At 48.2% G+C, this 19,273-nt stretch overlaps 2 protein-coding genes across 4 annotated transcripts in view; one reads left to right on the top strand and one right to left on the bottom strand.

Moving 5' to 3' along the window:
• Positions 1 to 13,189, bottom strand: part of LOC147697797 (putative protein ARB2BP) — a 124,766-nt gene extending 111,577 nt beyond the window's left edge. Inside the window, exon 1 of one of the 2 annotated variants that reach the window (XM_086934474.1) lies at positions 13,107 to 13,189. The gene's annotated coding sequence lies outside the window, so the exon portion shown is untranslated. Of the gene's footprint in view, positions 1 to 12,957; positions 13,070 to 13,106 lie in introns of those variants that run through there. The other variant, XM_086934473.1, reaches the window with a different exon arrangement.
• Positions 13,190 to 13,383: 194 nt separating this feature from the next.
• TRMT10C (tRNA methyltransferase 10C, mitochondrial RNase P subunit) overlaps positions 13,384 to 19,273 on the top strand; it is a 42,354-nt gene continuing 36,464 nt past the window's right edge. Inside the window, exon 1 of one of the 2 annotated variants that reach the window (XM_086934471.1) lies at positions 13,384 to 13,513. The gene's annotated coding sequence lies outside the window, so the exon portion shown is untranslated. Of the gene's footprint in view, positions 13,514 to 14,153; positions 14,240 to 19,273 lie in introns of those variants that run through there. The other variant, XM_086934472.1, reaches the window with a different exon arrangement.

The raw sequence follows: 19,273 nt of genomic DNA, 5'->3' as shown, positions 1-19,273 counted from the left end.
ACCCCAACGTTACTACCCAGTAGTATCTTCGTCCCACTGCGTGGCGGAGAAGCACATTCGGGCCCCCACAGTCCAAAAGGCGCCACGGTGGAACTGCGCCGCAGCCAGCCCCACGTATCTGAATTGCGGGGAGGAGGCAGTGCACTTCAGGCCGGTCGGCGCTCCATCCGAGTAGCCAGCGGCGGGTAGTGGACGAGTAAGCCCATCAAAGGGAGAAGGGGGGGGGGGGGGGGGAGACAACAGACCAGCGCTGGAAAATGGCACGTATTTCTGCCCTCCCGATATACGGGGTAGCGCTGGAGCCAAGGTTTAGGGGCGGGCTGACCTACTTGCCGGTGGGCGGGTGTCACCTGGATCCCCGTGGCCGCTGTTGTGGTTCTTGCTGGCGGCGGCGCAATCACGCTAGGTCCCGGTTGCAGGCATCACGCAGGCCAAGATCGCGGAGGTCCGTAACTCCGCTGCCCGGGCACGGAAAGCGCTCGGGATCGAACGCATCTGTTCAGCGCCCCTTCCGGCCCACGGGAGCCCCGGAGCCGTGCGGGCGGGCAAAGATGGTAGGCGGCGGGAGAGGAGAGCCGGCAGAGCCGGGAACCCGAGCGACCATCTTGGCCGCCGGCCCGGCCCCACCCCCTCAGGCGGCTGTTCTTCATCCATTCTGCGACTGCTTACATTCCTTGGTGGAGGTTGGTTTTGGCGATGAGAGGGTCCTTGATGAGTGAGAGGATCAGCTGTGTGTGGCGTCTGTGTACGAGATGATGTTGAGGTTGTGCAGTCTGGCGACGTGTGCGAGCGGAGCCATGTAGATGTTGAACGTCGGGCTGAGGGAGGATCCTTGGGGTACGCCACAGATGATCTTGGTGGCTGCGGATCAGAAGGGGGGGGGGAGGCGGACGCACTGTGTTCTGCCGGAGAGGAAGGAGGTGGTGGTCCAGCCCAGTGCTTTGCTTTAGATTCCTGCGTCATGGAGGCGAGTGCGTAGGGTGTGGTGGCAGACTGTCGAAAGCAGCGGAAAGGTCCAGGAGGATGAGGGACGCAGTCTCATCGTTGTCCAGCAGGGCCCGGATGTCATTGGTGGCGGCGATGAGGGCAGTTTCGGTGCTGTAGTTGCTGCAGAATCCAGACTTGGGCAGGTCCATGGTGTTCTCCTCGAGGTAGAAGGTCAGCTGTTTGTTGACAGTTTTCTCAATTACCTTCACCGGGAACGGGAGCAGGGAGATGGGCTGGAAGTTCTTGAGGTCCATGGGGTCTGCTTTGGGTTTCTTGAGCAGGGTGTTGATCTCGGCGTGCTTCCAGCTCTCCGTGAAGGTCGCAGTCTCGAAGGAGATGTTGATGGTTTTGCAGAGGTGGGGTGTGATGGTGGCGATGGCTTTGTTGAAGATGTGGGGAGGGCACGGTTCTGATGGGGACCGGGAGTTGATGGTTGTAAGAAATGGGGTTACCAAATCGCCAAGGGGGTAGCATGAAACCAAGTGGGCAGGCCAAACTTCGGAGGACATGTGAAGCACTCACGCAGTACCCACAGTCAACACACCAGGCACACCACAAAAGAGGCAGGATACCAGTTTGAGTTGGAAAATTAAGAAGTTTAGTATCTCCAACCTGAGAGGCAAAAATGCATCAGCAGTGGTATCAGAACACGGCGCCAACTGGCACCAGAGCCAAGTGTATCAAGGGGGGATTATTTACATGGTAAGTAATGGCTGAGTCTGTAAGTCCAAAGCTGAAAATAAAGATATGTGAATCAATTAACATTGAACCTGGGGCCAATATGGCGGGCCAACTCGGGCTCTCATCCTTGGCAGTTTAACGCCAACCCCACCCCTGTAAAGGAAAACTTCAGGGTATCACAGTAAATCCAAACAGACAGGAACACCTGTAACAAATCAGCAATGGGATATAACCAGGGGCCTGGAATGACACGTCAGGCCAGCACCGGGGCAGAACACCTGCAGTAAAAGGGCACATTAACATTAGATATCGGTCTCATCACCTTAGGCCAGGGAGATGACCATCTCATCAGGGTAGTAGGCACCTTGTATGCAATTGAACCTTAGGCATACCCATTACGCTGTGACATTAGGTATTTAACCATAAGCATTTCAACACTGGCGCATTATTCCTAAGCAATACCCTGGCTACTAACACATTGTGCACCTCACCAGTGCGTACATTAGGCTCACTTAGGCAGGTAAATAACATCTGCAGGGGCCCACAACCTTAGTGTTTCAGTTTCAACAACTTTTATTCGGTTATAAAATTCAATAACCATAAAAAGTACAGTTTGTTTTTAAAAAGTTACAGATACAGAAAATACAGAATCATGCGAGGGTTTAGATCATTATAGGTAGGGAAAAGAAAAAAAAACATTTTTAAAACAGTGAAAACATTCTTATAGTTATAGCTTTATCAATTTAACTGGGGATGTTACGGCGTGTAGTTATAACTGATTTAAGAAAGGTCGCTGTACATTTGGCTTCATGTGGCGTTTTTAAGGATTGTAAATAGGAGAGTGCTGGGTAGGAATGCCTTAGTCCACTGGAACGAAGAATCGGAATGATCCATGTCTTTCTTGCTGATTTATAATATTTACAGAAGAGAACGACGTGAATCGTATTTTGTGTCGAGACTCCGTCGCAGGGACACCTCATCATGTTAAGGGACCAGTTCTGCGTCTCCGGAAAAGACACCAGCCGAAAAAATACATCAAAGCGTAGTCTTGTAAGAAGGTACTTTTCATAATTGGATAGAAAGTATGTCAAATAGGGCTGTATGGTTTTTCCCTGCTGTTGAACACATATTTTTTCATTTTGCGATTTGGTGATCTCTGCCTGGTTGCGGAGGTCTCTCAGATGGCCCAAGCACATTTGCTTTAATTTTTTCCTGGAGATATCTTCGACTGAAGGTGGCTCGTCGAAGTACTGTTCGCACTCCATATCTTTAAAGAAATTGCATACGTAATTTAGCCACGGGATTTTCCGCCAGTTTGTCAGGCCTAGACAGTCAGTAATGAGGGAGCGGGTTAAATGGCATTCAGGATTGCACCAGATCCGGTGCCACAGTAAGATTGGCTGGCACCGTATGGTGTCGACGATGTAGTCCATGCCAAGCTCCCGATGTGAGGCAAATATCGGGGAGCTTCGTGGGAGGGCTAAAATATATTTTATGAAGGCATTTTCGGTGACCTGGAGCTGGTCGATGCGTCCGTAGCCCCAGATTCCAGCTCCATACGTGGCCACACTGTGGCATTTTGCGTAATATATAGTTAAAAGTTCAGAAGGTGCCGGTTTCCCCATTTTCCTCGAGAAGGAGGTTAGTGCAGATGATGCTCGACGAAAATGTAGGTTTCTGGCTTCAATTGCCTTTTGCCAGTTCATTTCATCGTCCACTAGGATGCCCAGGTATGGATATATCGAGGTTTTTTCAAGTCTGTTATTATTGACCATTATGGGTTTAGTCATTTTTGTCCTTGGGCCAATTGACATTGTCAATGTCTTTTTGATGTTGATTTTAAGATCAAGTGAGTCCATGAATGAAATATATTTATCAAGTTGTGACTGAAGTTGATTTGGGGTACGCGCTAAAATTACTGAGTCGTCGGCGTATAAGAGGGTGGGTATCGGCCGGCGGTTTATCTGTGGGAGGTCCTGGCACCCTTCCAGCATTGCCTGCTCGAGCCCATTTGTATATAGGTTGAACAGGAATGGGGCCAGTACGCATCCCTGTCTTACTCCCTTCCTTATTTGAAAGGGTCGTGACAGTTCTCCACTGGTGCCAAATCGAACTCGACCCTCCGCCGTAGAATAAAGTTCTCTTAGGAAAGTTAGTATGGGAGGGTCCACGCCAAGATCTGATAATAATTGCCAAAGCTTCGCATGCTGGACACAGTCAAATGCCGCGCTTAGGTCGACATAAACAAGGAAAATATTTCCTCCTTTGGCGCGGGCATATTTTCCAGCCAGGAGGACAAGGTTGAGGGCCTGCTCCACGGTTCCAAGCCCCTTCTGGAAGCCATATTGCAGGTCGGTTATGATGTTATTCTCCCGGGCCCAAGATTGCAATCGGTCCAGGAGTAGTCGACCTGCAATCTTACCCATGGAGTCCAGAAGGGAAATTGGTCGGTAGCATGCGGGATCATTGCGGTCGCCTTTTTTAAAAATTGGTAATAGAATTGAGGTAGACCAGGATTGGAAGAGGCCAATTGAGGCTGCTGCTGACATGACCCGTAAGATTATTTTCGACCAAAAGTCCACGTCGTAAAGGAACAGGTCCATTGGGACCCCGTCGGGTCCTGGGGCCTTTCCGGTTTTTGAGGCCTTGATTGCTTTTGTAATTTCGTTGAGGGAAAAACGTATGTTGATCGGGTAAGTATCGTTTTGCTCCGCACGGAAGTCATTGATTGGTATGCTTGATGATGCATCGTGAGAGTTTCCGAAAATTTTGGAAAAATGGAGAACCCATTCGGCCTCCGTTATTGCCACATCAAGATGGTCATGATCGGTACTGTTGGCCATAAATGGGGATCTCACGACTTCCCAAAATGTAGTGCTGTCTTTCCTTTGGGCACTGTCGTGTAAGCGCAGCCAAAGGTCTCGTTTAATCTGGTTTTTCCGGTCTTTCCGAGCAGAATTATAGTTTTTCCTCAATTGAGAGATTTCGTCCACGTCTCTCGTGGGCTTGTGCAAGGCTTCTTTTAGGGCTGTGAGTGCCTTTCGACAGGTGGAATCAAACCACCTCGTGGTCGGGAGCTTAGTCTTGTTTTTTAAGTTAACAAATAACTTGTCCCTTATTGTTTCTTGGATATTTTGAAAGCAGCTGACAATCATTTCTGGCGGCTCTTCTGGTGACATACATTTGGATAGCCAGTGATGGGTTTTTTCACAGATCCTCTGCGTCATCTCTGCAGGGTCGATTTTTGCCCATTTGATTGTGTACCCGTTCAGTTTCTTCACGGACACTAGGTGTTGTTCAAGGGAGCTGGGCTTTGCGGAATGTACTCCTACTTGCATCATGTTGATTGTCACGCTAAGCGGGTAATGATCACTTATTGGATTAGTCCCAATTTCATAGTTTGTTAGTTGACCTTTTAGTGAGTTTGATGCTATTATATAATCAATAGTTGTGGCACCGCCTCGCCCGTGGAAGGTGGGCAGATAGTCACACTGCGGATCAACTAATTCATTTACGAAGTCCAAATCTAGAGAGAAGAGGATTTCGTTAAGTTTGTTTCCGCATAACGAATGTGCAAAGTGAGGAATGGGATTGCCGAGTTCGTTCTGGAGACCGCAATTACCGTTTTTGTGGTTCATGCACATAGAAGAATTAAAATCACCGCCCCAGATATAATGAGTAGGAGTAGTTTTATTGTCACGTTGTAAGGAGATTAGGAATGCGACTATCTCAACTAAATTAGACCAACATTCCAAAGAGGGTAAATTATTGTAATAGTTTATGAGAATGAATTTACTGACTGCAAGTGCTGCTGTCTGCGTGTCCTGCGTAATTTGGATAATTTGGAAGGTGGATGACTCCTTTAGCAGTTTCACTCTAAGTGGGAGGGTGTTGGCGATATGGATTGCAAGTCCTCCTTTTGGTCTGCCCATATTTCCGGGTACTGCCTGGGTGAAGATGGTTTTATAACCTATAAGATGCAGTGGAGTTGTGCACCAGGTTTCTTGCAGACACAGTATATGGTGTTGCTTTGCTGTGTCGAGCCATAAAGATGATGTTATTTTTGAGGTCAAACCTGCGATATTCCAATATGCGATTGAAGCACCCAGTTTCGCAGTTGCCGTTAGAGTGCTTGATATGGTTGGCAAAGTATTTGCAGGCATAGTTTCTAGTGATTCTCGTGGAATAGCCTGGTGGAGTTCGGCTGTGGCCCTAGAGGCTACTAGTGGCTGATGACACGAGCCAGGAATGGTTTCGCCTTTTCGTGGAGAGTTTGCTTGAGCGGCTTTTATCAGAGCATTCCTGCTAGTGGTTAGTGTTTTCTGTAATGAATTGTTATTATATTCAGAAGGGGGTTCTGGAGGTATTAAATATTGTACTGAATTTACTAGTTGAGTTGGGGAGTGGGGTTTCACATAGCTGGGTCCCTCCCTGGGTGGTCAATCGACCATCTCCAAACAGTCAAAGCGATTTTGAGTCGGAAAGCCCTGCCAGCCTTCATAGGGTTGATAGGGTCTTTCTTGCCAATATTGCCTCGGCCGTTCTCTCGGCCCGTTTCTACCACCATGTTCATGGGTGTACTCCAGGTGATCCCATGGCTCTTGGTTCCATGGTTCCCTGGGAGTTTGGTGCCAAGACCAGGGCGGGGTGTTACGGTGCTGCCTCGCTGGGGGGTAGAAGAACGAGAGATGACGGGCGTCAATCCCTCCCTTTTTTTCAAGAGATGGCCAGGAGCAAATGTAATCCACTGCGGAGGGATCTCTGCATGTTACTATGATGCAGTCTCCGCGGATTGTTTTCATAGTTTTTCCTACCCAGGTTACCCTACGGACTGTGGAAATTCCTCCCGAGATGTGGGACTCTAAGGGCCTGTTAATACTTAGCCACTGCATGACCTTGTTCTTTAATGACCATGCAGTTTCAGGAGTGTCATCAGTTTTCTCAGGTACGCCTGTGAGAACTATAGTATAAGGGGTAGCTCCTGGGGGCAAATGGGCTGGGCGTCTTGTTGCTGGTGGTTTTTTCGTGATGTTCCCTGGGGACGGCTGGGAGGCTGCTGGTTTTAGTGGGAGGGAAGCTGGCTCTTTACCAGATCGGACCTTGTTTGTATTATTGTTATTAACCGCTGTTCCTGGGGTGTCTAAGATAGCTGAATCTGTGTTTTTCGATTGGTGATTTGATGCAACCGGGGTGTTACTCCGTTGTGGTTTGGGCATTAGGGGTGGCGGGTTTTGATTTACGGAGTTTTGGTGATGGCTTTTTTGGGGTATAGTGATTGGATTTGGACAGTTAGCTGTTTTACGTGGTTGCGCTTGGGTTTGTATTTTGGGTAGCTGCGGTGGATTTCGCTTGCCCTTTACTTCTATGCGCGTATTAGTGTCAAGGAGTGTTGCAGAAATTATGTTCAGCTGTGCTTCTACATTTCTAATACTGAGTTGGATGGGTTTTAGGTGCTGGAAAAGGAGGTCTTTTATTGTCGTCAGAACTTGCGCCGTGACTTTGCACGTTTTGCAGGAGTTTTCAGGGACCTCAATTGGGGTTTTCAAGAGTGGTAAATTTGTTACGGGGGGAGGCAGTACGTTTAATTGGGTTGTGGAATGTACATAAGTTGAAACATGATCTAGACAAGGGGCGGTGGTAACAGTATTGCTGGATGGGGTTATATTACTTTGTTTTGGGATAGCTCCTTCCCTTACTTCTTGGGGGTAGAGGTTCATATTTTCACTTGTTTCCCCCTGGGTTTGGCAAATCGCCAAATCTGGAGTTGCTTCCAGGTCGTCAGTGTATTGCGAGGGGTCTGACTCAGATTGTGTTACAGACAGATCCACTGTTGATGGCACGGTGTTTATATCAGGAACTGACAGAGGCACGGGAAGGGAACAATTTTGTGAATTAAGATATATTGGAGAAGTGGCATTTGCTATGGCGCCTAAGGAGGAACGTTTTGCATTTGCATTCATGAGGTCTAATGACACTCTTTTCTCCATCAGGGCGATACTCTTGTTTATTACCTCGTGGGTCCGTGTTATGAAAAGATCGATGGGACCCGTGATTTGAGCGACCTCTTGTGCGTGTTTAGATTTGGTCTTTGTAGAACTCCTGGTTTTCGGTGACATACTGATGCCTATTTGCTGCGATATCAAAGTTGGAAGGGGGGTAGCCCGGTCCGGTCTCTGCCGGTCACTAACGGGCAACAACGGGCCCGCCCTTGGCCCGGGCTTCGCCCCGGGCTTCGGCCCGCGCGCGTCCCGTGGTCTAACAGCCTGGAATCAATGTAGGATCACGTAACAGGCGTGAAACATTAATATGCATTGGCATCAGTAACATTAACAACAGGGGGTACCCTTAAACATCTCCTTCCCCAGGTTTCCGTAATAACTGGGGGACCTCAGGGCAACCCATACAGCAGGGATCTATATCTTCAAAGGGGGGGGAATGATACTCTCCACCCCAATAATATTCAATGAGGGCAATCCAGAGTTATCTGGTGGGGCAGTTAAGCGCAGGAGAGTCAGGACAGTTCAATCCTTCTGGAGCCCAAGTTGCAGGTGCCCTCTGCCAGACGGGGCGCCTGATAAGGCAAAACAGTCCCCGGGGGCGGGCACCAGCTATGTACCCTGTTGCCCCCCCTCCACCAACTTGAGACATGCCCCACTCACCGGCTGCACTTGATGCTCCCTATGGGGCTCAGCTCCTCAATCCTGCGTAGGCCACTCTGGGCCCGCAAGGCCTCACTCAGGCCTCTGCTGCACAACCGGGGCTCCCTCTCCACTATGGGGGCCCCGCGAAATGCCTCCAGCTGGCTTCGGCCCTCCGCCGGGCTCCTCTCCTTTCTCAGGGACCCGGGGCTCTCCACAACAGAACGCAGGGCTCCTTTCCATGGGAGGGGGCAGGTACCTGCAATGTGCCTCGAGGCCCCCCCCTTCTCTCGGCATCACCCGGGCCACTCCTCCTCACGGGGGCCCGGGGGGTTCAATGCGGCCAGCTTGGGTGCGCGGGGCTCTCTACAGCTCAGGAGAGCCCCACCAGCAGCAGCGCTTCACCGGACTTCTGAGGCCGGGGATGGGGCAGGCACCGAACCCGTGCCTCGATGCCCCCTCCTCACGACAGCCGGTCTCCCTCTTCACCCGGGCCCCTCGTTCCTCACAGGGACCGGGGGCTTCCTTAGTCCAGGGCGGGCTCTCTTTGGGGCACACACCGGCGGAGTAGGCACTATCGGGGCTCCCTCTTCACCACGGGAGCCCCGCAACACTAGCTTCTTCCGGCCTCCCTCCGGTTTACCGACTCAATCGGGGCTCCCTCTTCACCACGGGAGCCCCACCACACCTCCGTCGGCTTCGCCCGGGTTCCCTTGGCCTCACGGGAACCCGGTGATTTTCGTCAGCTTCCGCTGGCTTCTTCCTGGCTTCCCGGGTGGGCAGCCAATCTGTGCGCGCCCAATGACGCGGACGGACGCCCCCGTCACGTGACGCGGGCCCTGACTGCTTCAGGGCCTAGCGCGGCCCTGACTTCACTCCGGCGGCCCTCTCCTCACTCCGGGGGCCGCCGCAACAGCGCTAGCAGCAGCAGGGGTCCCTCTAAGGTGGCGCCGGGCCGCAGCGGTGATTTTCAACTATCTATCCCCGGTGCAGGGCAGCGCCAACACTCCTCGGGCTGCGGCGGTGAGGACGGCAGCAATAAGGGGTAGGCTCCCTTTTATTACTTAATAATAATGCAGCAAGCGCTACACAACGAGGGTAGGCACCTCCAGCGCTATTTCTCCTCACAGTCTTTTCAGCAAACGGCGCTATTCACAGCGCACCGCTCCTCCCTCGGCCCACACAACTTCCAGGGCCAACAGCACTCCGGGGGCCACACCAGCCCCAGCGCTTCTCTCCCCACAGCGCATGTTAGGCAGTCCAGGGGCAGGTTAACTGAGGCAGGTCAGCGAGAGACAGTTCCTCGGGGGCACAATCCTCCCCGGGCAGCTCCTCCCAGTCCAGCGCTTCCACTGGGGGCCACAACTTCCATGGGGGCATCAACCTCCCGAGAATAGCGCTTGCCAGGCAGTACCTCAAAAGGGGCAACAGTTCCTCCAGGCAGCTCCTCACGACCCAGCACTTCCCCAGGGTCACAGCTTCACAAGAGGGGGGTAGACAGTCCCACTCCTCACCTCCTGGGTGCTTCTCCCACGCAGCGCTGGTGTGGTACCTGGATCAAACAGCGTCAGTGACCTGGATAGGGGCCCTCCCTTGTCAGGGGCCCAGGGGACAGCAGAGGGGGGGGGGGTTTAGGGGTGCAGGGCCCAGCTCACAGGCCCATGTGGCAGTAGCACCTCACAGCAGGTCCCCTCTCTTCCTTGTCCCAGCTCTGACTGACTCTCTGGTGGCACTTCCCCTTACTTATACTCTCCTCCCAGGCAGTGCCAGAACCTTCTAGAATGTTGGCAAAGCTGGCCTAAACTGGCTCAAGGGGAGGGGGTGAGCACCCTGGGTGCCAGGCTTTCCCTCCAAAAGCTAGGGGTAGCTGGGTAATATTATCTAGACCGCTGACCTATGGCAGTCCAGTGGCAAAAGCCATGGCATTCATTTTAAACACAGTACATTTTAGTCGGGTGCATTTTTAAAATGGGGAAATTTACAAGTGCTCACACCATTACATAGCATTACAATTTTAACAAGGATGTCTCACACCACTCATGGCGTATACAGGTTTAATCCCATGGGGGAGACATCCTAAACAAGGGGGTCAAAAGCGAAAAATTTGGGGGGAAAAGGCCAAGTCCAACAATGGTGCTCATGATTTTGATAGGGTCGTAGTTGATGTTGGTCAAGGTGAGTAGGGGGTCACCGTGGGTGGTGCTCATGGCTGAGGAGTCGTAGGTTGCAGTGGTAGACTGGTTGTTGAAGCGGTCGTGAATGTCTGCGATCTTGCGGTGGAAGAAGGAGGCCATGAAGTTGCAGAGGTCTTGCGAGGGTGGGATGGCATTGGTGCTAGAGCTGGGTTTGGAGAGTTCCTTCACAATGTTGAAGAGCTCTTTGCTGTTGTGTGCGTTGTTGTCGAGGCGGTCATTGGAGGAGGTCTTTTTGGCGAATCTGATGAGGTGGTGATGTTGGCGCATGGCGTTCTTGTGGGCTGCTTGGTTCTCTGGGGTCTGTTCTTGGAGCCATTTCTTCTCCAGCTTTCTGCAGTTTTGCTTGGAGGTCTGTAGTGAACCCGCTAGCAGTCTTGTTAGTGAGTGACTGATGGAAATGCTGGTGGACTACTATTACAGGACAAAGCTGCAGGGGTGGGGGCTTGCCGAGAATATTACTACAATGCTTATCACCAGCATATTTTGGTGATGTGGCAAAGCCAGAATTAGATGTAAAGTCCTTTATTTCCACGCCGTCTACTGGGGTTAGTGTTTGCCTAGTCTTGTGGACTCTGCTCACGCCAGTGAATTATCCAGCTTGTTGGCATTACAGGCTTACCCAAGAGGTTGCAAATGGACTGAGACTCAGATACAGAAATACACAAGTAATCAAACTTGATAAACTCAATGTCCAATGAAAGCTATATTGTTTAAAACGTCTAGGGGTATGATTCGGAGTGGTGTGACTTTTGAGCGCAAAAAAACTTGTCCAGCGATTCACAGTCCATTTGAATAAAAGTCTCCAATGGCTGCATGCACACAAGGAGTCCTCTGAAGTGAAAAAGTTGGGAGATCAATATTGCAGGATCATGGTTAGCGTGTAACATGGGGTTCAGTTCAGACTGAGCATCTGGAAGACTAAAAGGTTCAGAAGAAGAGGCTGAAGAAAGAAAAAAAAAAGTGGCGCCCTAAGAAAAGCAAAGGAACGGGAAAGGTCCATGAAAACTGGTGTTAGGAAGAATGAAGAGAGATAAAGGCGGGAAAGCCTGAATGGGATATGGGGGGGGGGGGGGGGGTAGTAAAAAGCAAAGTGGAAAAAAAAGAAGAGAGACCAGAGATAAAAGGTAAAAATCGAAAAAGGGTAAATAGGCTGATTGTGAGGTAAGAGGTGAATGGTGAAAGTGGGAGGAGTAAGAAATGACTGATGCATGAATGGAGGAGAAGAAGGTATCTGGACGGAGCTGGAAGAGGAAGCCGGGGGGGAAAGAAGCTGGCGGGCCTGTGATGAGGATAATAGGGAAAGGTGAAGAATAGCAAAATAAATTAAAACACCAAACGGAGGAAGGACAGGAGATTAAAGAGGGAAACAGACTGGACTCGAGGAACGACAAGGTAAGGGGAGAAAAGGACGGCGAAGATAAAAGGGAGGAATGAAAAAATGATTGGAGAAACAGACAACTGGAGCTAGGGTGAGAGGGCTAGGAAGTGGGATAAAAAATGCAAACTGCTGAGAAAAAAGGATGAAAGGCTTACTGGGTAAAGATCTTTTCTCCTACTACATATTCAGCCTCTAATAGCCCCAGCTAATTACCAATTGTTTCCGAAAGGTAGTGATGCGTAATTTGGGCCACTCCACTGAATGGGTGTGCGGGCTTATTTTTGGTTCCAAGCCAAGGTGAATGCCCAACCCTTTCCCCCAATGATCTGTTGGGACAGTCATGAATTGGGATATCCTTCGCAGCATCCCCACCCTTTCATTTAATTAAAATACATTTTCCAGTTTCGAGAGAGCGAGAACGTCAGATGAGTACACTAAATGTCTTGTTACAACCTATTCTCCTATGAGATATTCGACCAGACTCGCAGAGCTCGCGAGTTAATTTTAAACAAATCGTTTGTTTTTTGGCATAACCTTATTTCATAGACACTCGTGTAGCGTACAGCAAGTGGGTGCGCTTGGCAGACTCAACAGCACAGGCTCTGAGTTGTAAGCGCCACCTGTATTGTTAGAATTCCGCCACCCAATCCACGCCTACTATTAAAGCAAAATATGCAAATCTACAATGAATGGCGAAGCTGTTATGTAATTTTATCTGGGGGGCGCTACAAAAAAGCGTCTCCTATGGCTTCATATGAAAGGTCGTCAGAAATAAAAATAAATTCAGCCACCGACTTTCCACTATCAACCTGGGGGATATATGCTTGGTTTCACTTCAATTTCATTAATTCCTCAGATTTCTAAAAAGATAACCTAGCATTGAATAAAGGTGTCCATAATGTCATCGGACATAAGCTAACCTTATAAAACATGGCACTAAAGTCTTACCGCGCCAGGGGGCTCCCTTACTAAAGTACCACGTTGTGGCCATTTCACTTGTTTGTTTTTTCAAAACTGTGCTCTTTTGCCAATTTAGACCTGTTCTCAGAAAAACAAAACGCCCACTGTTGACACTGACCCGCTCACAGGTACTAGCTGCCCCTACTATGTCGTTTGCCTCTTCCGACCTCCACTCTCCAATTAGAACGTATCGGAGACCGTAAGCTACACTTATGACAGTCGGCAAAGTCAACACTCAAAGGACAATCAACAGCAACGACGACTTACAGTGCGACTTGGGCAATACTTTTTCCGGGATCAGTGACACATTATCTTCCGGTTGGCAAGGTAGTGTGACGAGACAAAGTCGGTTCAACTGTGGCTGGGCTGCATTATGAGTTAAAAAAAAAGGGTTCACTTCCGGTGCATAAGTAGTTCTGGTCTCTTCGAACTAGCAAGCGTTCTTCTGCTATAGGTCGGCTAACCCTTTTAGGGGCGGGTCCTTTATTTTCTAACCAATTGAAACGCATACTGGGAAGTTCGGCCTCTAAATGCCCCTTTTGTTCCGCCCTATGGTTGTCAATCAAGTTTTTCCAACATGCTGTCGGATAAACTTCTCTTGTCTTCTGAAATGATTTAAAATAGAATGGAAAAAGGCAATTGAATGAGTAAAATCTGGTGTCTGGAAACGGAAGGTAAGGGGAATATTCTGGAAACACTATCTTGGTGAGGGATGGTTAACGTCTGTTCGGTTACTTACGTATACATGGGCGAACAACGGTTCATTTTTTTTTTATCTTCTGAGCTTTTTGAATGTTTTTTGGAAAGTGCCCAAACGTTTGGGCCAAAGTAGCATAAAGTCTTGGTAAGGGTTGTGCTTCGTTTCGGTAGTGAGATCTCTACGTAAGCCTTGGGTTTTTGTGTGTGAAGAAGTTACGTTCAATGATGAGTCTGTTGTGAAAACGGCTGTATGAAATGAAGATTTCCAAATGAAGAGTATTGCAAAGAAATATACAAGCACACTGGGCTTGTAAGCTAGTTGCTCTTAACGTTTTGATTTCTGTGGACCCCCACTCCACTGAATCACTACTGTAAGTTTGGGGCTCCGAAAGCTATTGCTGCTATTTGATTGTCAAAACAATGCCAAAAATACAGAAGCAAGTTAAAACGGTATGCACCCTGCGTGGTTCAACAGTAATGTTCTCTGCTCTCCTTGCTTAACTGGTCTCCTGTTTTTGTTTCATTCTTGACCACAACATCTTGCTAATCTAGTGCAGGGATACTACAAGTACGGCCCGAGGGCTTTTTCCAGCGCCCTGACCTTCACATTCGGTTCATGGAGAATAGCAGCAGCAGTGGACTAATGCAGACTGGACTGAACACTAACTTCCAGAAACCAATTTATTTACACTTTAACAGAGGTAAAGGAGAAGAATCGAAGGTGTCGCGCACCTCATATTTTAAGAAACACATTCATTTTAAAGATTTTGTGCTACAAATATGTAAAAATATATTTGTCTGGTCAAAATAAAAAAGCAGATTAACAAGCAAAAAATGGCAACTTGCTAATGTCATATTATATCACTGCATTGAGAGGCATTTATTGAAAGGGATAGATTTCAAACATGAACTTAGAAATGTTCCTGCTCCCTGCCTTGCCAACAATGCCCTTAGTGAAACAAGAGCCAAGTCACTTGTCTTGTTCAAATGCAAAAAGAACAATTGATGGAGGGAATGCTGAACTATGTCATGTAGTTTCTCACCCCTGAGTCGGAGATCTGGGTCTAAATCCATCATTTTTGTGATCACCACACTATTCCAGTTTGGACAAAGCCATATGAAAATCCGCCTGGCAGAGCTCCTTCATTTTCGCTTCCACGTGTCCAGGGCTTGAGTGGCATTACTTTGGGAGTAGGACTTGCAACAGACCAGGTCCGGGTGATGTCAAGGTGGTTGGAGCCTTTTCTCCCTGTGAGTCTCTGATCTGGAGGCCAGCCAACTGGCCCTTGGAGTTACTCTGTCCTGGGTTTAAGATGTAGGTCCAGTCCATCTCACTCAAGCAGCCAGACAACCGAGTAGCAGTCCGTCTTGTGGAGCAGCACAGCAGTCCTTCCGAGTCTTACACAGGTCCAATAGGTGTACAGAAGAGTTGTATCCGAGGGTCAAATATTTATACTTGGTGCCAGCTTTGAAGTTGGAGAAAGGTTCTGAAGTTTTCCGCCCCAGAGGTGTTTGGAATTTCTTGGCTTTTTCACTACCAGGACATGTAAAACCTAAAGTACAAGTCAACATTTTTAAATACACTGCACCCTGTCCTAAGGGCTTTTTAGTGCCTACCCTAGGTGTGACCTATGTATTAAAAGGGAAGGTTTGGGCCCGGCAAAAGGTTTATTTAGCCCAGTCAAAATGGCAGTTCAAAACTGCACACTCAGTATGCAATGGAATGCCTGCACCTTAAACGCTACTTAAGTGAGCGACACAATAGTTGCTGCAGGCCCACTAGTAGCATTAACTTACGGTCCCTTGGTACAAGTAGTACCACTTTAGCAGGTTCTTAAAAGAAATATAAATATGCCAATTGGGTGGGAGTCAATTTTATCGTGTTTAAAGGAGAGAGCACAATCCCTTTACTGCTGGTTAGCAGTGGGAAAGTGCCCAGAGTCCTAAGGACCAACAAAAAAGCTGGTTCATAAAGCAGGAGGGTGAAGGCAAAGAGTTTGGGGACGACCCTGAAGAAAGGGCCAAGTTCAACACTGCGTCTTTTCCCCATGGGTAAAATCAAATTATTGTCACTGTATTGTGGAACCTACCCCGGCCTAAAATACAAAGTTCACAAGCAGTATATTTTGGCAAAGGGATAGAGCTAGGATTAAAACCTTCCCACTGTCTAGCAGTAGAACTTGTCTGTTCGTGTGCTAGCACCTCAGTGAATTGCAAACCTTATTTGGGACTTTATCAAGGATTTTTTGTATAGCACTCTCTACCTTTCTAAGCACTTCTAATGTTTACAGAAAAGAGAATAAAAGCTTGAGATTGTGAGGCCTAAGATTATTTTTCCTTCAGTTTCAGTATTAGTTACTTCCTTGGTACACTTGACTTGCTACAGGTAGCTATAGCAAGCAGAGAAGGCTTATCCCAAGGTGAGGTAGAGGGATGGCAAATCATTTACAGAATAACACAGTATTGTCAAATTTGTGACTCTTCTAGACACTAGTGGCTCAATTTAGAGGGCAGTATGGAATTAAACCTTCCAAATAACTCCACGACTCACTGTCCACACTATGTACATGCCTCAATTCCTCTATGAGCCTGTCCCCGGGCCTTTACTCTGCTGTTGTCAATGCGGCCCTCAGTAACCACAGAGACCATACTTTTAGACCCTTGGAAACATGTTAATGACTGCTGATGCTCTGGTATTATGTGCAAAGGCATAGATCTGTTCCTTGACATGCGTAAGTTCTTGTACCTGCCTTGTGGCATGGATGGGCGCACCAAACACACTGATTGAAACACAATGGGGTACGGTCTTTGTCTTGGTTTTAGCACATAGAGTAATGGGGGGCAATGTATTGTGTTTTGTGAATCTGTAGTTGAGGCCAGAACTTTTTAGGTCCTGCTTAGGCAGCCTTGCACTGTCTCTTTGAGACATTCAGGATATGGGCATGAAGCTCCGCCCACTTTCTGCCCATCTTTTTAATTGGCTCCTGTCACTGTCTTTTGCAAATGGTGGCTTTTCATTGGTCAATAGGATTAGTAGTCCCTCCTTAGTACCACCTTTTCTCTTCTTGTAAACTCCTATGCGGACAACCCCTGTTACATATGTTGCTACTCATTACGTTTTAATTGCAAACCTCCCTAAAGGACAAGCTTTCCCTGAACGCGTTCTTGTTTTTAATTCACTCAGTGCGGCAGCTCGGTAGCAATAACTGCGTCCGCGCCTTTGTTTTGTTAATTGTGATCACCGAAGCGGGTGCATGCCTTTTTGTTTTCTGGTACAAAAATTACGGAACAGATGACCTGACCAAGGTTCAGCACAACCATAACATAAATATATATAATAAGTGTAAATCCGGTGCAGCACACTACCCGTGCCCGTCGCCACAAGGCACAAAAAAGGCCAACAAGTTTCTTCAGATGATGGAAGGCGCACTCATTCAAATATAAGAGAATAATCTTCTTTAGTCCAAAGTGTTAAATTCTTTATTGTAGCAATTATGCCAAACAAGTTGCACAGCCATACACACATAATAACTGGGAAACGACAAACTGTTCGTCGTTTCCCAGTTATTATGCCGGGAGCCGCTGTCGTAATTTGAGTGTACATCGTGTCAAGTGGCTGCTGAATAGAAGTGCCCCCTGTACTTTTCTTTATCCTTACTGCCTGGATCTACTTATTTGAGCCTTGAATTTATACTTGTGCCAGGGGCACACTACTGTGTGTGACCGAACTCCTTTCACCCAGGGTTGGATTCACCTGATGAAGAGTTAATCCTCATCCTTTGTGGGATACTTTAGGACGACGTTGTTCTTGCCCCGGGATCCAGGTTTCATCTGACTAACTGTGTGATTACTTTTGCTGGATTGTACACTTTCGGGATACGTTTCTGTTAATTCTGAATTGCCCTGACGAAGTTCCGCCCAGGAACGAAACGCGTTGGCTGTGCAACTTGTTTGGCATAATTGCTACCATAAAGAATTTAACACTTTGGACTAAAGAAGATTCTTCTCTTATATTTGAATGAGTGAGCCTTTTGTTTTCTGTTTATTTACTTTTCTGCAGCAATGGTGGCACCCTCTCTCTAGCTTTAAACATTTTAAGCAAAGGCACAGGTGCAGCGATTGCTTCAAAAGTAAAGAAATAGCATGGGAGACAGCGAGCTACATGTCTGGGCAAGTCCCAGCTTGTACACTATAGCAACTCCACAAACGAAACACACAGCCATGGTCATTATTCTTCACACATTAACAAGGTCATTTAACTCTGCTTCATATATATATATTTTTTTTATTTCAAAATATTTTATTGAGAATACATTTTTCCATATACAAAAGTCGTCTTACTTTGTGCTGTTCTTACAATGTTGCGGCCTGGTGGGGGCCTAGAGAGAGAGAAGAAAGGAAAAGAAGAGAAAGAAGGGGGGAGGGGGGGGGGGGGTCACTGCTCCAGATAGGCGTCGAGGGCTTCCCACATGTGGTCTTTGGCAGTGTGATTCGCCGTCATTTGCTTGGCAGTGATGTTGTCTGCCCCCCGGAGGAAGGTTACCCAGTTGAACCAGCGTTTGAAGGTGGCTTTGCTGGTGTCCTTCCAGTTACCCAAGATAGCTTTCACCGCAGCCGTCCGGAGTACATCGACCAGGTCTCGTACTTCTTTGGACTGAAGTTCTGTTGCTAGGAAGGCAGTGGCTATCCCCGCTAGTCCTCTTTGTGTCTTGCTTCCCGTGACTGTGTCTATGACGTTATAGACCTTGTTCCAGAAGGTTTTGACTCTGGGGCATTCGTATATCATGTGGGATAGATCTCCTGTTGCCTCCTGGCAATTCCAGCATGTGTTGCTCTCGCTAGCTCCCACTTTCCCTAGTTTCGCTGGTGTCCAGTGCAGCCTGTGGAGTAACCAGTATTTGGTTTGTGCTAGCTATGGCGTGATTTTGTTTTTGGACGCTGATGTCCATAGTCTGGCCCTATCTTCCTCATTTAGCGGTCTTTGTATGGTCTCCTCCCAAAAGGCCAGTGTCTTATTGTTTAGAGTTGTGGTGCGTGGTGTGATTAACTTGTAAATTTGCGCTGTTTGGTGGCCTGTCTTGTTTAAGTTTTGTGCGTACTGTATGATGGTGGGTTTAAGTTTCGAGAGGCTCGCTTTGGTAATTGCTGCTTTGATTTTTAGGAATTCATAGAACTCCTTGTCTGGTAGGGAGGTTGTCTGCTGTAGTGCCTTGTAGGTGAGTGGGTTGTTCCCTGCTTCTAGTTGTGACGGTGTTGTGATGCCTCTGCTATACCATTCCTTGCTGTCTAGCGTTTTGCCCTTGTATGTGACTTTGGTATTGTGCCACAGTGACTCCCATTTGGTGCCTTTGATACTTACTGCCATTTCCTTGTCTACTCTCAGCAGCGCTGTCTTTGTGTTGCGGATAATTGCGTTTCTGTCCTCTGGGTGTTTGTGCGCCGTGAGTACCATAATTGGGTCTGCTCCTCCTAGAATACCCCTTTACAGATCCAGCCATACCGGCATGTACTCTGGTATGGGGGCTATCCAGTGTATTCCCTGTTTGGCAAGGCATGCCGTTTGGAAGGCCTTGTAGTTTGTGAGGTTCAGTCCGCCCTGTTCTTTCTTGAGTCTGAGTTTCGCTAAGCTGATTCTTGGTTTTTTACCTCCCCAGAGGAACATGTTGATGGTTTTGTCTATGTGTTTGTGGAAATCGGTTGTGAGTGTGAGAGGCAGCATGGAGAGCAGGTAGTTT

Source organism: Lissotriton vulgaris, chromosome 8, assembly GCF_964263255.1.
Source record: "Lissotriton vulgaris chromosome 8, aLisVul1.2, whole genome shotgun sequence".
NCBI classification, from domain to species: Eukaryota; Metazoa; Chordata; class Amphibia; order Caudata; family Salamandridae; genus Lissotriton; species Lissotriton vulgaris.
Note: the sequence above shows the minus strand (reverse complement) of the source record. Positions and strands in the feature narration are given on the sequence as shown.